This window comes from Styela clava, chromosome 14 (assembly GCF_964204865.1).
Source record: "Styela clava chromosome 14, kaStyClav1.hap1.2, whole genome shotgun sequence".
NCBI classification, from domain to species: domain Eukaryota; kingdom Metazoa; phylum Chordata; class Ascidiacea; order Stolidobranchia; family Styelidae; genus Styela; species Styela clava.
Genome location: NC_135263.1, coordinates 3,013,877 through 3,033,418, shown reverse-complemented (window position 1 = coordinate 3,033,418; position 19,542 = coordinate 3,013,877).

Sequence of the window (19,542 nt, the reverse complement as noted above, 5' to 3'; positions counted from 1 at the left end):
AGCCGTCGGACTTAAAAACGCACATGATTGTCCATAACGACGCAAGAAATTATGAATGTGAACAATGTGAGAAAAAGTTCAAGTATCATTCAAGTCTTTCTAACCATTTACTCGTTCACACTGCGCAAAAATGTGATTATAAATCACAGCTAAAACCTCAAGAGCCTTGTGAACACTAACATCATATTTTTGTAACCTTTGGTCTGGACAAAGTCGGACTTTGTCTGAGCCAAACATAATTCAGCTATGCTCATGAAAGTCTTAACTTACATTCATATTGATGACAACATCTTAAAACTTTACGTTAAAACATGTATTTTTATGTAATGTCATTTTTAACGTTCAAAACATTTATGGAATCGAATGTGTGATACTGCCTACTAAGTCCGTGAACACGCCTTTTTCTTATGGAAATTTTATAGCCTGAGTTTCTAAATTAACATTATGTAAGTTAGGTTCGAAATTAGTGATTGTTCTGTCATTTATTAGACACTGAGTGGATCTATGGATTATTTTGTTATTATGTTGCTGCTAGTTCTTCGTATTGGTATTAATGTTGTAAATAAATATTCGATTTTCTCTAAAACCGAAATAATTGCTCAAGTTTTCAGTGGTTGGAAATCATTGTCGCTGAAAGTTTTTTTTTTATTCATTCTAAAATAGGCTTTGTGGTATTTGTTTTTCACTTTGAAGTTCGTGACGTCATCAAAATTGAATTTTTCTTTTGAAACAAGAGAGCTATGCTCAAATATATAGACACGTAGAGCCACATAATTTTGATGACGTCATGGCGAAAAAAAGTAATAGCCTTCTGGAGAAAAATTTTATCTTTAACCACAAAAAATTTCAAAGCAATTGGTCCAGTAATCGAAGAGAAAAGCGATTTTATAATGATGATGACGAAGAAAAATAAGAAAAACAACAACATAATATTGAAACGATCGTTATGTTCATTACGTATCCAATAATTCAGGGACACGCCCGACATGACACACCGTAGACATAGTATATTCGGGATGTTTGACAAATTTGGAATTGTGGCGGCAATTTTAGTTATTTAACTGTCGTGAACTCCATCTATATTCGCATCGTACTCTTGTCATACAAGTAGATGTGATATTTCTCAGTGACTTAGAGACAGGTTCTGAGCACTGCTCGTCATAAAATGTAGAATAATAAGTAGAAGTAAAGAGAAAAAGAATGTCTCTTAACTGAAACAGATTCAGATATTCAATTTCGTCGTTCAACAAACATTGTACATATAAACAAAAAATATAAATTACATCCAAAAACGTGCTGTATTTGGGCGAGGGATCGCGAGAAAACCTATTACTGAAACCTATTATCCACAGCAGATGACGTCAAACAATTACGAGAGTAAATTTATGCACAATTTGGGAATTAAAATTATGCCAGTTAAATTGCAAAAGGTAATTTGTAAGAATGCTCAGATGAAATGATCAGATATTCAGAGGGCTTGCTTTAGCTTATTGATAATACCTCGGCAACAGTTTAAATTTGATAGAGGATTTATAATTATATTTTTGTGGTATGTACTAGGTATCTTTTCCCTTATTTCAATAGTGTCATGGGAGAATAGCAATATCATATCATGACAAATCTCGTGCTAAGATAGCGTTTGGAATAAGTGCTATTTTAATAGTAACAAACTTCGTTACGAAGTGGATGATAATATCACATTAAAGATAATATCTATGAAACGTGTAATGTGAATTGCTGGTGGGTGGCAACAGAAAACAGTAAAGATTCAATATTACATTTTGTGTTACATTTGCTCGTTTTTCATAATTATATTTGCAAATTATTAAATTGTATTCGCGTAGCATACCAACCAGTAATCGTGTCTGTTGACTACCTTACGTGTCGCGTTCTCAGGCATTCACTGTTTCTCATCGTAATCCGGAATGGGGATTTGTAAAACACGGTTTCATGCTATTCAGTGTGAATATATAATCAGTCTGGTTGTGATTTCAATCAAGAATGTAGATTGAGCCACTTACGAGATTAGAGTGGCCGTTTCACATGGCAGCTTAGAGGCAAACGTAAATAATTACTTATCGATCTCAAGATCGGTAAGTATGGTGATAGGTATTTGTCTGTCTGTCTGTCTGTCTGTCTGTCTGTTAGATGCACGTGATATCTCACGAAAGCGGGGTTGAATCTGCTCCAAATTTTGCATGTGCATCTCCCTGATCAGGAGCCTATTGATTTTGAATGAATTATGTCGTATAATTAGCGAGTTATTATTTAATTAGTGATGGGACACGCGGTGTCTCTATAGAGTCATGAATCGAAACCGCAGTTTCGATCGATAAGTCTTCGGTCGGCTCGTTTTATGTTAGGTGTATATATGGATGTTATATAAGTTCTCACTTTGAAGATACTGTAAAACAGTTTCCCAAACTCATAGGTCGCTTGTTTTTTTTTCAACAAAATCCTAATTTTTTTAGTAAATTTTGTTATCTATTTTAATTTAGCATTGAAGTATTGCTCAATATTAATTGTAACACAGCTTAAAAACTTGGCAGCATTTATTGTGCTTGAATAAAGCCACGCAGGGATTTCAAAACCTCGCCGAGGCAGCTTCCTCACTTTGAGAAAATTTCGCTTTTCTCGAGAGTTTGCCCTGCCCTGTTTAAACAGACTTGAAGGATGCTCAAATTTTTGGAGACATTTATGAACTTCAGAGCCGTTGTGGACCCACGTATGAGTGCTACCATAGCTGAATCTCTTTCCACATATTTTACACGAGCATGAATTTTCAAATGTTCTTCTAAAGTCCCTGAAATAGCAAATTTTTTCTCACATATTTCACATTGGTGCAATTAAATACACTCGCCACCCTGCGGAGGTTCGAATCCCATGCGAGATGGGTATGTGCAAGATGATTGCTTGACTACTCGTCGCCATAGGGCGGTTGGTTACGGCTTTCTCCATCATCAAGTCCATGCTTCCGAAACAAATAAATAACTGGGTAACTAATCCCATACCCGACAAGGACTGGTAACCGGATGAGAGGCCGAAGTCCGCCATAGGATTGAGCCTTTTTATCGACTTTCCTTTCCCCGGGCCTAACATGCTGATCTGGATATACCAGGTTGCCTCGACTTCCTCAAGCGAGGTTGCAGACACGTATATAATTGATTCCACTTCGTTTTTGTTTTAATTATGATGGACAGAGAAAATAAGATAAATACATTTTATCAAGTCTTTTCGCATTTCCCGCCAATAGTCCATCAATTCGCCGGTTGCAATTTTTAGGCGGGAAACAACACTAGGACCTTTCCCCGACCTTTGACCTTTATTGTTATGATTTTGGTCGCTCAGACAAACATTGCAAATATTCAGGCTTGTGTAGGGCGATAGAGTGGTACGTTGCTCGTTTTAAAGGCCTTCGAATGGCATTTCACTGGTGATAGCGGTATTTTCGTGCTTCTAAAGTTAAAACATATTGTCAAGTGATCTATTATTAACGTTATTCCGCCTTCACATTGCCGTTACGTACCTTTCATTGAAAGGTGATATTTAAACTTATATGGTTGAAGAATCTCAGAGGGTGGTGATAGAACTGGGAGACCTGCGTGACTACCGGTACCTTATCCCATAGTTCATAGACTGATAGATAGCGTCCAAGTTAGGGCTGAATTGGTGGGTTTAGTATAGGAACAAATAAAATGCAGGGGCAGTTTAAAAAGTCTTTTAGATACATTCTTGGAAACATTGCACAAACTACAGAAATCTGTAATTCTGAACAGGTGAATATTTTTTTCAGATACCGGTACATTCATGATGTTTCAGTCGTCAATCTTGGTTCAACGTTAGATTTCAAAGCCAAGTGCGTTAGATAAGTTCAGGCGTCTCTGCCACCACATCATCCTCGAATAGTGGTGTCGCTGGATAGTCACCAAGTCTCTGATGCAATTTGTACATGCTAGGCACAGTGAGGGCACTTGGGTTTATGTCGTATCATAGAAACACAGATTTATTAGCTCAGTAAGATGGGTGCAAATATACTATTGAAAGATTAGATTCAACAGGTTTATTGAGGTATTATGATCGATTACATACCACATAAAATTACAAGACCAATAATGTTATAGTGATATCCATGGTTTAAATGGACTAACCAAGACTATCCAACAGATGAAATTGAGAGAATTAAAAGATTTTCTGCTGAGCCAAGCAAGCATGTACAAGCCTTCCCCAGCATTGGTAACAACCTATATGGAGGGAACAAAATAGATCCAACAGTTGTTGTTTGTAGCTGGTGCTAATCCCACAAAGTTAGATCGAGCCATTCCAGTTCAACCAAAAACAGTCGGTTATGTGATAGGTTTTACAATATAGTTTATTCATTCAGTGTAGAAATAGAATATAACAGATTATAAAAAATATATGATGAAGGAACAAGCAAGTAAATCCAAGAAAATTACTACAAATTATATAGTTTTGCAGATATTGTGTTGTATAAGATAAAAATACACGCTAGATATATGCTTTTGGGCACAACAAACAAAAAACATGAAAGCAATGGAGCGTCTGAGTTATTTTATTAAAGCTGCCTGGTTTCATCCCCTGATAATAAATATGGAAGAATAGCTCTCACTGGGCATACCTCATTGTTATATAGTCAGCCCATAGTCAGATGGCCAAACACCCACCACTTGGTTCGGTTTTAAGATTTACCAGGTGATTATGAACAAGTTGTGATTTATACGACAGGGATAAATGCAAAACCCAACAAAATAAGGATATTTATCACACACTACAGATACTACCAAGTGCAGGACCAACTTCTGGTATCAGGAGCAGTTTGGTTTGACTTTGCAGTTGCAGTTCTGATTCTGAATCTTGTTAATTCTTTCGTGCCCTTTTATTAATATTATTTCTTTTTCTGGTAGGTAGTCGCGTACTTTTTGAAATCTATTTTAAGTTATGCTCGACTTCCGCTTTTCTCTGCATTTTGTTTGTATGTTGACTTTTTGTGTTGTTTTATGCCAGAGAACTAAAACAAAATGATGATGATGCTTGCTTACATTTTTCTGCTGTCTTTCAAAGCGCTGTCTTTTTCATCAGCGACCCTTGAGGTAGTTTCAACTAAAGAGTCTGGGGGCAGATCTGGTTGGATCCCTGACAATCCTTTCTCACTTTCGTCAGATTTACATCTCTCTGTATCAAATGAAGTATCTGGTGACAGATCCTGTGAAATTATGATCCAAAGTTAAATTATGGTATAAGTAATCCTTACCTCACAATTCGATGGTGCTTTTCTGTTGGGCGACAAGAATCTGATATAGTGTCAGGGTATTCATCAGTTGGTCCATCGCCTCCATGAAAATGCATGATGGAACGCATTGCTTGTATGAAAATTTATTTCATATAAGAATTAACATATTGAATATATCATAGGTATCGAAAACAATATTTATGTTGGCCTTGGTACATTCGAAGGTATTTCTGGCGATTTTTCCTAGATTGAATGCGAGGCCTGTTGCATTCCTTTACCCACCTCATTTCTTTTTGGCAGTCAATATGTGGCTTCGGAAAAGGCACAAATCTTACTCCATTTGAACAGCAGGGGTACCGTACAGGTTGTCAGACCGGCAAATATCATATGCACAGCGTTTACACATAGTTAGTCTACCAAAAACATTCACTAAAAGATTCTGTTTAATAAAAATGCAACATCGTATCGAAGGTGAATTCTTCAGTGCGGACATACGGTAGGTACCCTTGATTGCATCAGCATAACTGTCTACTATTTTTTGGTTCGAAATAGCAGTTGGTTGACCTGTACGGTACCGGTACCGTACCTGCAACGGGTATAGCCTTTTAGTATAGTATAGATATATAGATTTCGTTAACGTGATTTGCAACAAGTAACACGCAGTATTACCACTTTCTAATTCTCGCAGCCCTGATCAAAAAGCGAAAAAAGGGACAAAGATCTGCCTAAACCGCCAGCAATCTGTGCGGAACGCGTCCAAAGTTGTCTGAGCGGCTTTTCAGCGGAGAATGTTTGTTTACATCTGCTTGCTTGTGATTGGTTGAAAATACGGATGTTTGGATGTCGGGGAAAGGTCCATTGAGCTCTGCGGAAACTGGCGGGCGTGACTGACATGATGTTTCTAATCGAAGGGTTTGCTTCTTAGGTCTGTAAGATTCTTATTTGGTTTATTCTTAAAAATTGGTGTTACATTCAATTATAAATACCCTATATATTACATAACTGGAATGACTTGTATTGAAAACGAATTGAACTATGGATTATCTAGAAATTATGTGTCTGCTGGAACTATCACGATGATATGGATATATATGTTTGTTTACATTGATGAATATGTCTTTATTTATTATTATTTTATTTTTCAATGAATAATCCACTTTGTGTAACCATAAAAAAAAAAAAAAATTGGTGTTACAGGTATCTACTCACTCGTTTAAGTACGGTAACAGTATCCCGACAGACTGGTTGAAATATTGCCCTTTTTCTTTGGGCTTGTGAAATACGGTACTGAAATAAGAAAAATGTGTGTAAATACTGGTATGTATTGTACTGAAAAACCTAGATCTAGTCTTGTAGACAGTACTGCCGCCAGGAAATGATTTACACGGTCTTACTACTTACTGAATACAGCGCAAAACACCGCAAAGAGCGCAAAACATAGGGAAACAGCGTAAAGCAGAAAAAAAATTTGCAATGAGTTCGGGGCACCTTGTTTTGAGTTGGGGTACCACGGCAGCAAATTAAAAACACAAACCAACGCATGTAGCCAGTAATGCTGTAATGGCAGGTCTGCCCCTACTGGTGACACATTTTGGGTACCATAATTTAGAACATTTTCCATATGAATATGGTTGGCTTTAGGGTTAGGTAAAAAGAGACCTCCAGAAGTATGTGCACCAAGATGGTGCACAACCTGAAAATAGTATGTGTGTGGTAGCGGATTCAGGTTGTGCGACATATTGCTGCACATACTTCTGGAGCACCAAAAAGGTACATAATATTTCGCATGATGACCTATAATCCGGTACATAACCTTGTAAATATACCGGAAATAGTGCCATAAAACCATGGCGAGAGGCGCCGTGGTTCTTTCGTGGCAGGAGGTGATATTAACTGCGTCTCCTGTTTTGCACTGTATTCAGTAAGTAGTAAGACCCATTATTTACATTCTAGAGGAGGCAATACAGGCTTAAATCGTGCAAAATTTAAGTATGGTAATTAAATAGACAGATAATGTTAAATGCTGGAATGGGTGTCTTTTCAGCTAGTTGTCCTCCAGTTTGCATGTGAGCAATCACAGTCATTCTTTCTCAATATGTTTTTTTAATTTGAAGTCTACAGATGGTTTCATTATTTCTTTCAATGTTTTTAGTAAAATTCCTCTCGCAGTACTATGGCTCACTTTTGGAATTTTACTGTACTTACCGGTACAATTCTTAACACAATGCCACATTGAAGGTTATTCTAATCAGCATTGTTGGTCAGAAAAATACTTACAGTATATACAAGTGGACCAAGTTGGTTTGATACGCCCAAAGTTTAATGGTGGCTAGAATATTATAAATTAACGCTGTAACGTACAATATTCATCCTGAAAAATATGATACAATCAATATCATATTCAGTAATACGAATATATTTCTGTAACGCTTCGTTTGACCAAGGTCCGACTTCCTCAGACATAAATAGGAAGTCTGAGTCAGATGAAACGTTACACAAATATATTTGTGTTATTGTGGATAGTTATCTTCACTCTTGCTACAGCATCCTTGCATTATATGCATACAGATCCACCACAACAAGAGCATAAAAGAAGGCTAAGTAGTTAGTCCCGCAGAAACCAAATTATTAGCGCAAGTTTACTATATTTTAATCTCAAAACATAGTTTGAAATTATCCACTAAACCTAAGAAGATAAATTATGAATAAGGAGCATCGTGGCAAATATTCTCTAGAGTCTAGATGTTGAAACCATCAACAAAAAGAGGGAAGTTTGAATGTGAAATATGTGGAAAACAATATTGGAACAAAGCTGGCAAAAACCGACACATCAAAATTCATTTACAGAAAAAATCTCATCTATGTAATGTCTGTGGAGAAAGCTTTACATTCAAATGTTATCTGAATAAGCATATTGTTTCCCACGTCCGTCCAAAGGAAAAACCACATACCGGTAAATGTGAAACATGTAAAAAACATTTCTCATGTTCAGGCGGTTTGAAAACACCATCCATGTGGAATATGTGGAAAAAGATTGACAACTAAAGGGCATCTGAAAGAGCACATAATGATTCATATTGGTGTCAAATTGCATAAATGTGGGATATGCGAAAAGAAATTCACCATCGCTTGTAGTTTGAAACTGCATTTGAGAACTCACTCGGAAGAAAAGCCGTGTGCTTGTGAGACATGTGGAAAAACGTTTAGCAATAGCAGCAGCCGCAAAAATCATTTGAAAGTCCACACTGACCAGAAAAAATTTAAATGTGAAACTTGTTTGAAAATATTCAGTAGGAAAAACAGTCTTAAATTGCATATGGGAACCCACATTGGCGACAAGAGGTATCAATGTGAAATATGTGGAAAATACTTGACTGGAACTTATAGCCTAAAACGCCACCAAGTTGTTCATAGTGTTGAAAGAAATATTAAATGTCCATTGTGTGACAAATCATCTAAACGAGCTTTTGATGTGCGAATTCATTTGCGTGTGCACACTGGTTTGAGGAACATTGAATGCGAAATATGTGGAAAGAAATTTAGCGACTCAAGTAAAGTGAAAGGACACATGATAACTCATACGCAGGAAAGACATTTTAAATGCACAGTGTGCGCTAAGACGTTCAAACAACTCTACCATGTGGCAAAATCATATGTTGGTCCACACTGGCCTAAAGGTTCATAAATGTGAAATATGTGCAAAATTGTCTTCAAAAGGGCTTCAAGTTTAAAAAGGCATATGCATGTGCACAGCGTTTCCAAAAACTTTAAATGTGAAGTGTGTGCAAAAACATTCCAGCACCCTGCGAGTATATATGGACATTCTCTCCTTTATACTGTGAAACGGAAGGAATAAAATCACATTATTACAATGTGGTTTATAATTAAATAGTTATTGTGTCAAACAACTCTTTGCATCAACAATTCCACGATAAATTGCCCTACTTCTTTGTAATGTGTGACGTGTATCCATTAGGGATAGGATTTACATATTTATCCCCATGTGGCGAACTACGGCCTTTCGTCCGGTTACCATTAAAGCACATTCACACTGCCCATTATTATTTCAGATTTCTAAGTTTTTATTTCAAGTCTGAAAGATTTTCGTTACTCAAGAGAATTGTAGACGAGAAACTAATAAAATATAAAGTAGCATCTATAGTTCTCGTATAATCCCTAAAACAGTCTGCAGATGCACTTCTTAAAATCAAATAGCGAATCCGTTCCACGAGTGTTGAGAAAAAGGCTTTGTGTGTTTTATGTGTATTACTGTTTTGGATTTAGGCTATGAACTGTTTTAAAATGTGAGTGTGTATTTCCAATTTATCTGTTTTTGGATTCAATTCGATTGTACATTTCTGTAATGCAGACAATTCGGCATAACAAATACTTGGTGTGCTTATTGACCTTAAAGGAGTCGCATCATTGGGAAAGAATACGCGGATAAAGACGACACTCTCCCATATGACGGCCTAAATAGCACGCGCTTTTACGAAAACAATCGTCGATTTTAACAAAATGCAATCACACACATTATTAGCGACTTTTTCAGTCTTCCAAAAAGTTCAAGGGGAGTTCCAATCAGCGCCTCAACCAGAACTTCAGGTAGGTAGGTATAAGTTTTTGAGGTTATCCAACGGACATGCAATATTAAAGGGGGATAAGCGGGAGCGTGCCAAACTTTTCTGCTGCCCAGGGCGAATTTCTGATAACGGTGCCTCTAAATTGATTTGGGGGATAAACAGATTATAGATGTTGCTATACATGATATCAAATAAATTAAACGTCACGTAACTAAATAGTAAACTGTCACTGCCGACCGTTCCTACTGCCCCTAAGGCCTTTCCCCTCGGTATCAAAGACCAACCCCTATAGATGCACTACTGGTTATAACGGCGATCCCGTTAGTATTCGTACCAAGATGGCGCACAACCTGCTAACCCTAACCTGGTAATACATACTATTTTCAGACTGTGCGCTATCTTTGTACGAATACTACGGGAGAATAACGTAAATTGCAACAAGAGAACATTACGCATTTTGGTTTGCATAGTTCACAAAAGACTCCTCGGAAATGCCGAGAGTTTTTTGAACAAACTTGAAAACGATCATTGTGGTTTAACCTTAGATATGCCACTATAGCATAGCGGTAGAGGACTCGTTCTATCTCTCGCAAGTTCCTTTCCACGAGCCCGCAAAATTTCTGGTTTTCTGGATGAACTCGAAAATGTTTTCTTAAATTGCCCAATTGGATAGATTTTTTACCACATGCCTGGCATTAATGTGGTTTTTCTTTAGAATTAACGACGATTAATTAACGATACTTTTGCTGTTTTCTGTTGTTGGCCACCAATAATTCACATTGCATGTGGCATAAATATCATCTTTAAAGATGATCCCACGTAAGTAATTAGCAAAATAACGCAGAAGATACTAAGTGTATACCGTAAAAAGGTAATAATTCCGTCATAAGCCCTTTAAGAAACTCAAACTGTAACCGAGCTGCCATTAAAAAGCTAATAATCTGATCACTGCATCTGAGCGTTCTCACACAATTTGAACGGCCTAATTTCAATGTACCTTTGTAAATGTATGACGTCACCTGCTGTTGAAAAATGGTTACGATGAACTTGATAGTCTTCTCGTAGCCCCTCGTCCAGTGCAGTTGAAATATTGTACGTTTCTTTTATGAATTTATATTTTTTGTTTATACGTAGAATGTTGCTCAACGAAAATAAATATCTGAATCTGTTCTACTTACGCGACATTCATTTTCTCTATATTTTACCTATTGATCTACATTCTATGACGAGCCGTGCTCAGAACCTGGCTCTAAGTCACTGAAAAATATCACATCTACTTATATGACAAGAGTATGCGAATATAGATGGATTTCACGAAAGTTAAATGACCAATATAGCCGTCACAATTCCGAATTAGCGAAACGTACTAAATATACTATAAATATCTGTGGTGAGTCATATCGGGGCGTGTCTGTGGATTATTTTAAAAGAAAAAGTAGTATCAGATCTCTAGTACTATTACCAAAAACCTTCCCACTTTTTTGAATACAAGTGGCTAAATACAGTCGGGGAACCGTCACATGGTGCGCGATTTTCAATTTTGATTAGCTCTTCTGAAAGAACTCCGAAGTGAAAAACGAGAAAACCTATTATTAGCGACAATAACAACAATCTTGAACCACTGAAAATTTAGGAGCAATTGGTTCAGTGGTTGAGAAGAAAAGCGATTATTTACAATATTAATAACAATACGAAGAACACTAACAACAACATAATAATCCATAGATCTACTCAGTGTTCAATAAATGACAGAGAAATCACTAATTTTGAACCTAGCTTGCATAATTTTAATTTAGAAACACTGGCTATAAATTTCCACAAGTAAAAAGCGTGTTCATGGACTTAGTAGGTAGGATCACACATTCGATTACATAAATGTTTTGAAATCACGGAATACATAAAAATACTTGTTTTCACGTAAGTACTGTTGTCACCAATATAAATAAATTCACTTTTCATCATACTTCTTCTACAATTTGGTTGAATTTCCCCGACCATAGCTTAATTATGTTTTGTCTCACACGAAGTCCGACTTTGTTCAGACCTAACGTTACAGAAATATAGTTTTGGTGTGCAGCAACAGTGAAGTTTTCATTGACCCTTTGCTCCGGCTCCAGTGTGAACAAGCAAATGGTTCGCAAGACTTGAATAATGCTTAAACTTTTTCTCACACTCTTCACATTCATGGTTTCTTGCGTCGGTATGGACAATCATGTGCGTTTCCAAGTCCGACGGCTGCTTGAATGCTTTTCCGCACAATTCGCAATTACAATTTCTTTCTTCCGTATGGGTAAACAAATTTTCAGTTGTTCCAAAACCTTGAATCTTTTTCCGCATATTTTGCATTCAAAATTCTTCACATCTGTGTGAACATGCAAATGTGTTTGAACATCTCCATGCCTCTTGAATGCTTTATCGTACTCTTCACACTTGTATTTTTTCTCTGTAGAATGGACTAGCATATGGCGTTTCAAGTTGTAAGTATCAATACAGTACTTAGCGCATATCTCACACGGATATCTCTTGTCATTTATGTGAGTTCGCAAATGTACCTCGAGCTTGCTTTTCGAGGCAAATTCTTTTCAGCATATTTCACATTTATGTTTTCTTTCATCTGTGTGCTTTGTCACCACGTGTCTGTTTCGATTACTCGCACTACTAAATCTTTGCCCACACGTTTCACATTCATATGGCAAATATTTTCTCTTTTATTGTGCCTGAGTGAATCAGTAGGTGTTTCTTCAAGCAACTGACTCGGGCAAATTGTCTCTCGCATATATTACATTTGTGCGACTTTTCTTCAGCGTGTATTATCATATGGTTTTTTAAGTAACATTGGTATTGAAAACTCTTGCTACAGATATTGCATTCAAAGTTCTTCTTCGCAGTAGGAGCCTTTAAATGAGCTTTTCCTGTGCGTTCCGTTCTAAATTGTTTCCCGCATATTTCGCAATCAAACTTTTTTTCTTTTGTCGGCATGTCGGTATTAGGATCAAGTGTCTTTTCCTCGTGCCGATCCAACTCCATGCTGGTGATAATTGAACTGTATGTCTTTTCAGTTTTGCAATTAAATATATTTTATTTATGTTCGCAATAAGTGTCTATATCTGATAAAATATATATAATTTGATGAAAATCAATTATAAAGAAAAAATTTCCACGGCCGTGAAATTGAATTCTTTATTATATATTGGAAAAGTTTGAAATGTAGTGTATACGTTTATTTCGACCACATAATCAGCATGATAGGCGATAAAATTATTGATATGAACAAAATAAATAAAACTGATTATGGAACCGGGAGAGGAAACGTAATCTCAAGTAAGGTTTGAGTTTAGTAAATGTCAGATGATACTTGCATCGCAGTAAAATTCGAATGATGCGATTCAGTGGATTACGTCATGCCTTCCCCCACCTTCGTAACGAGAGAGAAAAAAACGGCCGCGAATACCTGAACCAGAACTTCATCAATATTTTCCTTTTTTTTTGAATGACGTATAGATACGTCAATGGCACTGAACGGTATGTGCCAAATGACGTATATATACGTCCTTGGCATTGAAAGTGTTTTGGGCCATTGAAAATCCTGTGTAATTTTATGCTACTAAACTAAATACGGCAATTTGTCTTAAAGCAGTAAAGACTATCTCTGAAATCCAGGTCTTGGCAAGTTGACAAAAACTTCAATCAGGGGTATCAACATTTTTACCGTGATATCTCTACAGTTTGCCAAGAAGGCCGGTATAACATTCAACTAAAACGCCACCGATATACCCGCACTTGAAGGAAAAACATTTAGATTTTGCAACACGAGTTTATCACCTCAGTGAGTACAAACCCAAAAGAACTTATTAGTCCGGCAGAATCGGGCCTCAACATTGTTTTAAGACTTGAAGTTTTTTTATTGTTTAGATATAGTGTAGATGACATATATAATGATACCCAGGTGGGTGTGGAGTATATAATGTTGAGCAATTTTTTAGGTGGATTTAAAGTATTCGTACCAATATGACGCACATCCTGAACCCTAACCTGGTAAACATACAATGTTCAGGTTGTGCGCCATCTTGGTACGAATACTTCAGGACCGCCTTTTTGTTAAAAACAATTATTTCATAACTACATGGTTTAGTTCTGCATACATAGTAACATTGAATCTCCTTACAATTCCAGAAATTCAATTTTAGTAGAATAAATGATAGTTTATTTCAATAATACAAGCCAAGATCCATCGACAGCATCACCTCACTTTCTATTGCGCTCTTCAAACTACATTTGCGTTGCCGCGCGCATTTCGTTTCCCTAGTTTAAGTTCAGGGACTTGGGAAATATTTTATTAGTTGCATTGGATTGGAATATTCGACCTCGTCTTTCACTCCGAACAAGGCCATGTAAAACCATCCACTGGTATCTAACGATGTGTAACGTGTTTTTTTTTGGAAGAACCGGAACCTTTCAGTGCTGCATTGACTTTGGCAAAATTAATATATCCTTGTGGAGATAGAAGGTATGCGTATGCGAAACCGAGATGTGCACCTGTTATGCCAACCTAGTTGAGTCAAACGTTTTAATTACTAGTACATCCCTGCGTGCTTTGGTTGCACGTAGTAACGCGCACATGCATCAAATTCCACTTGATTATTGAGCTATATGTTTTTGACGAGCTTTTGTCGTATGATTTCATTCCATAGAATTTGTATGCTGTTCTAAAGAATACTAGTTTCAGCTTTTTCATTCATTCAAACTGCGTGTTGAAAGTAAGTTTTGTAATATTGCGTGTTGGTTTCCAACATCCTTAAATCGATGATGCCAGTAAATCTTCAATACGAAAAGATCAGTAACATCTGCAATAAAAACAGCAGTACCCACTCAAATGACAGCTGGGGGATGGATACTCCTAGTATCTACTCCATCGCGTGCCTCTTACAGTCTTACCAGTTTACATGAGTGCCAATTGGTATCTAAGCTCAGCCAGAGACAAAAAGTTTCGGACTGCAGTTGGCGTGACGAAATGTTCTAAAATATATGTTCTACAATAAGATAATTTGATTGCATACTACTGAAAGTTCCGCATTATATGTTTTTTCCCATTGCACTATTCCTTTACTGATATTCGATAATATGACGCTCATCTGACATAGTTCTTAAAGTGTGTAGATAGGTATAATCTTTTCCACGCTGTTCAAATGGCAATGTGCGAATATATATTGCTAATATTGGTTTGCAATGCGATGAAATCCCATCTTGGCATTTCTGCCTCTCGCAATTGCTGCGTATACCTTTCGAATAAGTTCTGTGGCGTGGTTATCAAATAAAAAAAAACATGGGAGTACTTTTTCTAATACTATTAAACCTTGACATTTCGTGAAAGCTTTGTTTTTTTGAAACATCCCCAGCAACCACAATTAATTCTGTTATTAAACTTCCGAAACAAACACATAGAATCATCAACAGATGCATATCACCAAGAAGATATTGCTGAATTGATCTTTATTTTACCATTTTTCATGTAATTCTTTTTGGTAAACCTGTTATCTATCGTAAATACAGCACATTTGACAATGTTGTAGTGTGACTTTTTTGGCCTCACATTTTTGATATTTGTAGTTAGAGCTCTTGGGGCTCTGTCAAACAAAGTTACAAACATAATATTGGTTGTAAATTGCTAAACATGATCATGTTGTTGGAATAACTTGACATTTTACCACCCGTGTATCATTTTATACCCGTATTCATTGTTGAGAATATTAATGAAATCATAAAATTTAAAAATCCGTTTTCGTGAATTTTTTTTGTAGCTTAATTCCAGGGACAGCATGACAACAGGCAAAAGAAGCACGGTCGCCTCTTCTAGTTTATGACAGGGTTTCTTAAAAGGGGACCCCGATTGCATTAGCAGGCATGTATTGTTAATTGCAACAAAAACAGGTATTTTGAAATAGTACTCTTTATTTTACGCGTATGTTCCGACAGTATTTCCATATATATGGGTCGCGACCCAAAACTGGGCTCAACAAATGCCTGAAAGTTATTGATTTTATTTCCTAGTAAATTTGGTGCTTGCGTAGTTTGTGCACCAAGACTGCGCACAACATGAACATAGTATTGTAACATGTTATGGTTCAGGTTGTGCGTCATTATGATGCACAGATTTGAAGAAAAACACTGATACAAAGATCTCAACAAATACCTAAAAGTTATTGATTTTATTTCCTAGTAAATTTGGTGCTTGCGTAGTTTGTGCACCAAGATTGCGCACAACCTGAACATAAAATTGTAACGGGTTATGGTTCAGGTTGTGCGTTATTATGATGCACAGGTTTGACGAAAAACACTAATACAAATATCGAGCCGTAAAAAATTGCTCAAGGCTGCAAACTCCACACCCATGTAGAAATGATTGGCAATGCCCCCAAGATGAATAATCACAAATAAAAAAAACTTTATGTCTGAAATCAAAGTTCGGCCGAAAAGTTCCCCATGTCTGCCAGACTATATGTACTAACTGACTATTCAAATTACTTTACTTTTAGTGTGCATGACATGAACTTTTTATATTCAGCAAGTAGGCGCGAACGTTAACGCAATTTAATAGATAACAAATAGAAACGAACTCTAACGCATTCTATAATAATAAGTTTATAAGTTTATTTCGACTCCATAATCAGCAATAGACGATAAAAAATAGATAAAAACAAAAGTAAAGGTGACTGATTATAGAATCGGGAAAGCGAACAAAACCTAGACTAAGGTTTAAAACGTACAGATTTTAGATGGAAAGGTATTGATAAAAGAAGTAGTACGTGTTCGCTCACCCGAAAGTAAAAAAAAAACTAATTAAGGCACGCACGCACACACACACACACACACACAATCATCGAGACATGATACTGTCGGAAGCGAAAAAAGCGAGACTTAAAAGTAAAAAGGAAGGAAAATATACAAACAAATAAAAAAAAAAAATGAATAAATTCTTTTGCCACACCAAATTAATAATTTTATGAGGATTGCCAAATTGGATACCGAATTAGTCAACAAGAGTAATGTATTGTGGATAGAAAAGTATTCCTCAAAAGATATCGTCAAGCTGATTATAATTGGAGTCACCTAATGCCAAATTGCCCAATCAGAATTGTCAAGTTGGATGTATGAAGAGGTGGGCTAGACCTGATTCACTCATCAAATAGAAGCCACAACAAGCGAAATAACGTCCAAATTATTTTAAATACTATTAATCAATAACAGTACCGGTAATCATAATTAAAATTAATTAGGGCGGTATGATACCGAGGTAGGTAGCTATTTATTAACGTGAAACGCAATCGACGATTACGCTATCTAATTGATTTGATTATTTCAGCTCCCAAGTCTTAAAGCCTAAAGAGATGTATTATTATTTCTGGTTCAAAATTGTAGTAACAGTATCTGATTAACTTCCGGAATATCGCGAATTCTGCTTGATATAAGCGCTGTTGGATCAAATAGTGACTCGAGTAAAGAGTGCTTGAAGACACGAAACGCAATGACAAAGGAGAGCGCGTGCTTCATAATATTAGGCGGAAATTGAGGCAGTCTGGAAGAACAATAAATTGTGTCATTTGTGCGAATAGAATTTTTTCTCGAAATCGATACACCAAACTCTCAATCGAAAGCCTGATTAAATTTCTAACATCTTTCCATGAATTATAAAATGGTGTCGCTGGAACTGACTGTACACGGCGCCTATTTAATTTCGCGCCGATAAATGCTTTTTATAAGCTTTCACTGACATCTGAAAGAGGCTGATAAATTTTGAATCGTTTAGGTTTGGTATTGTCAGCTTATTACATCCTGTATGAGAAATGGGCCTAACGCGTGGTCATTTTGGTAAATTCGTAGTGTTCAGCAAATTTGGTGAGATAAATCATTTCATTGAAAACACGATTTCAAAGGACACAAGGCTAATAAATCAACATAAGACGACATCGTTTGCATAATTTCCTTCTAAAATAAAATTCCCCGTTTTGGCGCTCACCGCAGTTTCATTTAGGATTTTAGGTTATTTTTGATCACTGGGTGTATTCACTTTCTTGTGCGTGAATTGTTCGATCATAATGGAATTTGGAATCCACCAATCAAAATAGTTCGCTGGTTGGTCGTCTAACCTGCAGACGGGCGCGGTTTCACTACACTGCGAGATAAGGATTCACATATTTATCCCGGGGGAGAGGAAAGCTTGTTCAATTTGTCACAACCTATTTGTGCGAATATGGTTCTTCGCATCAAAACCGTCTCAAGGTTGACAGTCACATTGGTCTGGCTATATTAAAGGCGGTGCCTAATATCAGAAACCTCGTCAGTCGTCAGGCAATCCCAAGCGCAAGATTCCACGAACCACTGCAGTAAAGGATAAAAAAAATAAGAGCCACACCATTTTAATGATTTTATAAACGTTTCCAAATTGAATATAGATTTTGTAAACAGGGGTGAACGTGTATAGCAACATCTATAATCTGTTCATTCCCCGAATCTATTTTGAGTTAAGTATAAGAGGCAACATTATTAAAATTCACCCTGAGCAGCATAAAAGTTTGTCACGCTCCCACCCGCGCTATTTATACCGTTTTGAGGGCGTCCTGCTTATCTGCGTGTTCTTTTCCCGGTGACGTATTAGCGGAGTCTGAGTAAAATCTGCTTTCTCAAAAGCAATGTGCTATTTAGGCCGTTATAGGAGTGCATGTTCTTTCCCAATGAAATTAGCGAATTAAAACTTCAATCTGACTCCTCAAGAGGTCAATAAACACACAAAGTATTGGTTATGCCGAATGGTCTGCATTGCAGAAATGTACAATCGAATTGAATCCAAAAACAGATAAATTAAAAATACACACTCGAATTTTAAAACAGTAATTTTAAAACGATACAACTCACTCATTGGTCAATACAGAGAACAGGCATTTCTAAGGCCTGTCACTTGTCGCGATAAAATCATCATGAAAGAAGTTGGGCAATTTACGAAGAGTTGATTGGCACAGTAAGTCTGAATTATAAACCACATTGTATTAATGTGGTTTTATTCTTTTCGTTTCATGTCGGCATGAAGGAGTGAATGTCTATATAGACTCTCAAAGTGCTTGTATATTTTCGCACACACTTCACATTTAAAGTTTTTGGAGACGCTGTGCACACGCACGTGCCTTTTTAAACTTGAAATTGTTCTAAACGATTTTGAACACATTCCACATTTATAACTTTCAGGCCAGTGTGGATAGACATATGAATTTGCACAAAAGGTTGTTTAAATATTTGTTTCCTTCACCGTATGAATTATCATGTGCCTTTTCATGTTATACGATATGCTAAATTTCTTCCATGAATTTGCACAAAAGGTTGTTTAAATATTTTTGCGCACACTTCACATTTGAAATTTGTTTCCTTCACCGTATGAATTATCATGTGCCTTTTCATGTTATACGATTTGCTAAATTTCTTCCCGCATACTTTGCATTCAATGTTTTTGCATTTAAACCAGTGTGCACATCGTGAGCTAGCTTGAATGGTGACCGTACATTTGAACCCATGCGTATATCCACGGGTTCAATCTATATGCGGGTGCTAAAACCCATGGGTTAGGGTTAGTATGGGTTTAACTATCCGTGAAACAAAAAAAAAATTCCATAGGTGCAATAGCATACAGGTGCAATTGTCATGGGTTCAAATGTACGCGGGTTC